A 7093-nucleotide genomic window follows, 5' to 3' on the forward strand; every position below is an offset into this window, starting at 1 on the left:
AGGACAGCCCCAGCTACACAGAGAAACCCTGTCTCAGAAAGAAAGAAAAAAGAAAGAAAGACTATACATTTCTGAGTCTGGATCACCTCACTTAATATAATAGTTTGCAGATCCACCCATTTTTCTGGAGAGTCCATAATTTCTCTTTTCCTAACAGCCATGTCTTTAAAATACCACTGAGCCCTTTGAAGGAACAAAGGGTGAGTTGTGTTATCTCAGTCGACTTTTATGAGTCACTTTGGGATGGACTGATCCAGTTCAAACCTCTCAAGTTGTACGTGAGGAAATGGAGGCCTCAAGAGGAAATGTCATGCTTGTTGACATTTGACCTCCTGCCTCTTCTAGATTGGAGCCCAGCAACCGTGCTGTGCATGCCTACCCTCAGCTGCCACATGGGCCCTTGCATCCACACAGCACAGAAACAATCAAGTGAGCAAACCAGTAGCATGGCTCTGATGTCAAGTGCTTGTTGTCAGTGTGACATTTTGAAGACTGAAGTCCTATGACTGCTAAGAATTTCCTGAAACTCTGCAGGTCCTCAGAGAATGCTTTCCCCCCTCAGGAGCCCCACAGTCCCCAAATTCCTGATCCATGTGAGGAGTTGTTATACTCTGCCTTATATTTTATTCATGTTAGTTTAAGCCATCATTTCATTTTTTTTTTTTTTTTTTTTTTTTTTATAAAAAGGGCAAATGATTCTTACAGCAAGAACCTTTACAGGCAGATGCAAAACCCTGTGCTGAAACTGGGGGAAAAAATTAAAATGCCAAGAAAAACAGTTAAATGTGTGTGGCGCACTAGCTAGAGAGGTGTGCATGTGATGGAGTGGGGGTGTCTTCTGAATCATTTCCCTAAATTTAGCAATGCAGTTTTTTAAAAATGAGCCCTTAAGAGCTGTTTCCCAGAGATCCTGTTATTTCTTTGCATGTGCCTTACGTAAGTCTTTGTCACAGGCCTGCAGAACAGGCAAACGGGAAGGGTGTGGCCGCTTCCCCAGACAACCATCAAGAAAAAAAGTCCGGAGATGCTCAAAGGCTAAGAAGCTCAAGCCTTTCCTCGGAGGCTGTTTGCTGGAGATGCTGTCTGCTAAGCGCATCCTACCTCCATGTTGTGGGGTCATTTGATATTTATTCAGTTCTTCATGTAGAGTAGAGCTGTCACTATTGTTAATCATTCCCAAGAGCAATGACATTCCTCCCTCCTCCCTCCCTCCCTCCCTCCCTCCCTCCCTCCCTCCCTCCCTCCCTCCCTCCTTTTCTCCTTCCTTTCTTCTTCTCATTTTCTTCTCTATAGATTCACCTCTGGATGGTTTTGGAAAGACTTGGTCCTCTAGAGTGGTTGGAAATCCATTTCTTCAGAGTCTGTTTCCAGCTTCTGGATGGCAATTGCTCATATGGCTTCTCTGAGGTTCCTTTTAGCAACTGGTACATAGCGGCAGGAATCCTGAAGGTCTGTGTTAGGCATCTGCATACTGTGTTAAGTGATACTATTGAAGGAATGTCACTTTTAAGTTGGGCAAATGACCTTCCCTTTGGTCTCTAGCTCCTCTTGGCTGTCTCTGCAAAGGCTCACCTGTAGGATCAGCTTTGAGGATGCCAGTGAAGGAAGCGAAAGCTGTCCTGATGGCAAATGCCCATATTTCCTGTAAGTCTCTTCTGATTTCTACATCCTCCCTCTGGCAGTGTCCCCAGCCCAAGCTCCTTACTCCTATCTCTTTTCCAGTCTGCAGTCCTACTTCATCCTTTTGTTTCCCACTGGGCTGATAGAGATTGCCGTGGATCCCAGCCAGATGGACTCCTAGACAAAGCTGATAACCAATCTCACCCAATAATAACCAATAATGGGTTCATATATTAGTCACCTAGGATAGTAATCCTTGTAACAGGAGAGATTTTATTTAATTCACACTATTATGGAAATATCATATATGTTATAGGCCTTCCCCTGGGCATCAGCACAAGGTCCCCACTTATATCCTTGGGGTAGAGATCCATAACAGCATGTTTTAAGAAGAGGAGACAGCTAGGTATGAGGTAGAGTGGTTTGGTGAGTTAAGGTGACAAAAAAAGACTTCATTAAAATATTGGAGCCATGATTTGAATGGACAGAATCAGTAAGATTGAGGAAAGAGCATTTCAGGCAGTGGAGGTGCAAGTGTTCCTAAGGTGGGAACAGCTCAGATACCCACAGATAGAGGGGTGTGCTGCTGCAGTTCCATGAGGAGAGAGGGAAGTGGGCAGGCTAAGTCTAGAACTGGCTACCACTAAGCCATTGCACTCTTGGTAATCCATGCTATGAAATTTTGTTTTTCTGATTGTTTTATGTAATTAAAACTTGAAGCTGTTTTAAGGTTTTAGCAAGAGACCGTGTTTTAAATACAGTTGAGCCATCAGTTTTAAATACAATATGAAATATGGAATATGATATTTGTGCTACAGAACAGATATGATATTGACAGGTTTATTACATGAGCATGGGGAGAAAAGGAAGGAGGAAGGGGAACCCCAGAGAGAGAGAGAGAGAGAGAGACAGAGACAGACAGAGACAGACAGAGACAGAGGAAGAGAGGAAGATAGGAAGAGAGTGGAGGAAGGAGAGCAAGAGGGAGAGGTAGGTGGATTTGTTCTTATATAATCTTGGATAGGGCCACGCCTAATGGCAGGTAGGCAATGACATCACAGGTTGCTAGGTGGACTGGAGCAGAAGCCTAACACTGTGTACATCATCCAATTTAAGTATCAAGACACCAAGTATTCTCTTAATATTATGACCTTGAACTTCAAGCCAATGGTGGAAGAACACAAAGTCAAGTCACGACCAGAAAGGACTTCAGTCTGTCCTAGACTGCAGTTCTAACCACCCCAAACAGCTGTCCAACCCACTTTACCTCATTACTCTTCAGCTTTTCACGTGCAACATGCTGGGCCAGATGCTTCATTCTTCCCACCTTCTTTATAACTCAGAGAAAACAATGTCTGTGCAGCACATCCAAAAGCCCAAGATGTCTCAAGAGACACTCAACACACGGACAGTGAGTTTCTAGACTAGGTGGAGTGTAGGATCTCTCTTGATTTCCTTAGTTGGTTCCCTTAGGGTTCATGAGTTTCCTTGTGATGCCCCAAAATGTTACCATAGAGAATGTTACCATAGAAGCAGTGAAATAGACATTTAAATTGAAACTGAAGTATGAGTAAACCAGCCAACCCATAATGATTAGCAAGGCCTAGTTTACCTTTTTCAGCACCAGGCATCTTAGACAATTAAAGCATCAGTCTTGTGTGCTTTCTGTCCCAACCATATAGCTTTCTCAGACACACAGATTCTCAATCACCCTGTCATAGTTACTTTTCTATTCTTGTGATAAGATACCATGACCAAGGAAGTTTATAGAAGAAAGATTTTATTTGGGACTGAAAGTTTCAGAGGGTTAGAATCCATCACTATTATGGCAGGGGGCATGGCAATAGGCAGACATGGTGGTGGAGCAGTAGCTGAGAGCTCACACTTTGAGACACAACCATGTCAAGTCAGAGATAGCTAACTGGGAATGACTGGTCCTTTGAAATCTCAAAGACCATCCCTAGTTGGACATGCCTTGTCCAACAAGGCCATGGCTCCTGATCCTTTCCAAACAGTTCCACCAACTGGCAACCAAGCATTCAAGCATGTGAGCCCATGGGGAGGCCATTGGCGTTCAAATGACAACACTCCCTTTCTCTGTCACCCTCATCAGTTCTTTTCCCTCCTGAAGTGGCCTGCCTCGCTCAGAGCTGATGGTGTGTCACATTCTTCTGCCTTTCTAGTTGGCAAACTTAGATTTCAAGTCAAGAGGCAGAGATTCTGCCACAATGGCTTATAGAGATGGAGACTTTTCCCCCTATCAGTCCCTTCCCTGTTTGTCATAGTCCAAAATAAATGTCTTATGAAAAATTAGCGTCATGGTGTGATGTAGTAAAGCATGCATCCATGAGATATCTGTCTCAGAAGATCAAAACCCACACCGCTATGACAAATCTCACTGTAATCCCTTATCTGTCTACTTTAACTAACCCTCAGCCATAGCTGTTCACCCAATTCCCCAACGTTGCCCTGACTCAAGCAACTGGGAGCTGATGGGGAAAGAGTTGGCCCTGTTGCCTTTCCTGGTTAACATTAGGCTCAACTTACCTCTTTTCAGGGATTCTCCATACGTGCTCATGCCTATGCTTTTTTATTGGACTGGGAGACTTTTCAGTGGCAATGATTTCCTTTACTTTAGGGAAGGCTGGTTTTTTTCCGTCTTCATCTCAGGAACTTGTAGGACTCCTGAGACCAAACCCCATGCCAGTGTGGAGACCTACCCTGGAAGCAGGCTTCTGAAATTTAATGCCTTGAGCTAGTCCATGCCCAGTCTTTAATAATCAGTAGGTTACCCTAAATCTTTCTACTGGGCACCCGCAGCAGCACACAGCTACTGCCTGTACACACCTGTCTCCATTTTGGGGATGGCATTTTGCCCTCTCTTCTCTGATGGATCAAAGAAAGATGCTGTTTAGGTTTTCTCTTTCCCAGTTTGTTTCTTGTTTTGAGGGCAAGATCTGCAACATCCAACATGTCTTACATGGTAGACTGGTGACTGTGGGATTCTTGTCTTTGAAGCTGTTTGTGGGCAGAGTGTCTAGATAACAATCATCCAACAGACATTTTCTGAGTCAAAGTCTAAATAAGCAAAAGGGGAAACATCTCTAAAGATGCTGCAAGTGTCACCATGGCACTGGGAAGAGACACTAGCACAGTGACTACTGAAATGTAGCTATTGAAGCTATCATTTCTGCTTCTTGCCTGGACCTCTGGAAATACAAGAAGAGGCAAGCAGGTAAGAGGGTTGAAGATGTGTGCTACTCAAGGCAAGGGCCAACATTATATACTCCAGTGTACACAGTGCTGACTATCCTAGACGTTTTTGCTTTGTTTGTTTGTTTTGTGTAGCCCAGGCTGGCCTCAGATTCACAGTGGTTTCTTTGAGTCAGAAAACGTTTATTGAATGCTTGTTATCTAGACACTGTCCACAAAGAGCTTCAGTGACAAGAATCCCACAGTCACCAGTCTATCATGTATGTTGAATGCTGTAGATCTTACCCTCAAAACAAGAAACAAGCTGTGAAAAAGAAAAACCCCAGTTAGCATTATAGGCAGGGGCCACGATGCCTGGCCCTGGTCCTTTGTGTGATGCCGCTTTTCAAAGCTTCATAAGTGTCCAGCACTGAGCTGTAGTGAGTGATATAGACTTGGCAACTGTTTATAGAGATGAAGATAAGTGATGGAAAAGGAAGTGTTCACACACTATGAGCAAAAGGAGACAATCACACTTGAGAGAAGTGAAGAATCCTCAGAGGTTCCCACACCTACCTCCGAGAGCAGAGTGCCTAGAGAGCACCCAAGCACCCTCAGGCACCTTGGTTTGCTCTCAAAATGCAACAACAACCAGCTGCAGACATTCAGAACAATTAATCCCTTCCACCAGATGAGTGGCCAGCTCATCTCAGGAACAACTGTATCATTCCTGACCTCATAACCCATCCTGCTACTGCTATAAAATGCTGTGGACAAGTTTAGTGCCTGCCAACTACATGCAGAAGAATGTTTCCCTCTGACCCCACGGTGCTCTGGACAGTCTCACATGCAGTTTTTTCCTTTCTTTTTTTTTAAAGATGTATTTATTATGCATACAGTGTTCTGCCTGCATGTTCACCTGCAAGCCAGAAGAGGGCACCAGATCTCATTATAGATGGTTGCTGGGAATTGAACTCAAAACCTCTAGAAGAGGCTCTTAACCTCTGAGCCATCTCTCCAGCCCTCACATGCATTTTCTAAGTGCACTTTTTTTCAGAACAGGGTTTCTCTTTGTAACCCTGGCTGTCCAGGAGCTCATTCTGTAGACCAGGCTGGCCTTGAACTCAGAGATCCACCTGCCTCTGCCGCTAGTGCTGTGATTAAAGGCGAGCGCCACCACTACCCTGTAACTAAACCCAATTAATCTTTTTCTTCTTCCTCTAAAGTTTGTCCCCTTTACTTTTACCTGTCAATTTCGCTTTGCAGATTTCCAGGTTTCACCTATGTGTCCCTCCTTGATTTTCCTCTTTCTCTGAAGAATTGGGGCCAATGGACCTTTTATGATGAACTTTATAGAACTGGACTTATTACTTGGCATCTCTAAAATTCTGTTTCTTTTCTAAAAACTAGGGACAACAGTATATGCTTTAGAGCTACTGTCTTTTTGCAAGGCTAAATAAAACGATGTATATAAGACATGAGAGTCCAACTCCAACACACGAAAGTAAGGGGGTTGTTGCAGTTGCTAGCTGTATTTAATTGTCATCATCTTTGTAATTTTCAATTTTTAACAACTCATGTTTCTATATCTCCCTGTTGCCTTTCCTTTTTCCTATAGTAAAACATTAGTTCTGATTTTCCTCTTAGCTTATGGCATTCTTACATATAAAGTTTAGACTTTTGCTCATGTGTCAAAATGTTTTCAGTCCATAACTGAACATTTTTTAAATTATTATATATATATTTTATTTAGTTAATTTATTCAGATTAGAACTAAATTGTTATCCCATCACTTGTATCCTCCCATTCCTCCCTCCCTCCCTCCCTCCAGATTTCACCCTATTCCCCTCCCCTAGGTCTATGGTCATAGGCTATCAAATCTCATCTTGGTAGCCTGCTTATTCTTTCTTTGAGTGCCACCAGGCCTCCCTACCAAGGGGAATGTGGTCAAATACGGGGTACCAGAGTTCACGTCATAAGCACAATGATGTTGACTTTGGCTCGGAGGTCCTGGAATTCTCTCCAACTTCTAGTACCACCTATACACAGTGGGTTCCCATGGAAACTGTTACCTGAGGACTGATGGAGGCACTTAGTTTTTTTTATTCAAGGCTCCAGCTCTACCATTGTGTTTAGTTGAGGAAACAACCTCAGAGAGTGTTGGAGGGTGTCAGTTTCCTTCCAGCCTCCATCTTCTCAGCCTCTGGGTGGGGGTGTCATCTGGCTTCTGAGACTGGGTGCATAAAGGAGGGATGAAAACATTCCTTCTAGGCAAGGTTCT

This window comes from Acomys russatus, chromosome 6 (assembly GCF_903995435.1).
Source record: "Acomys russatus chromosome 6, mAcoRus1.1, whole genome shotgun sequence".
NCBI lineage: Eukaryota > Metazoa > Chordata > Mammalia > Rodentia > Muridae > Acomys > Acomys russatus.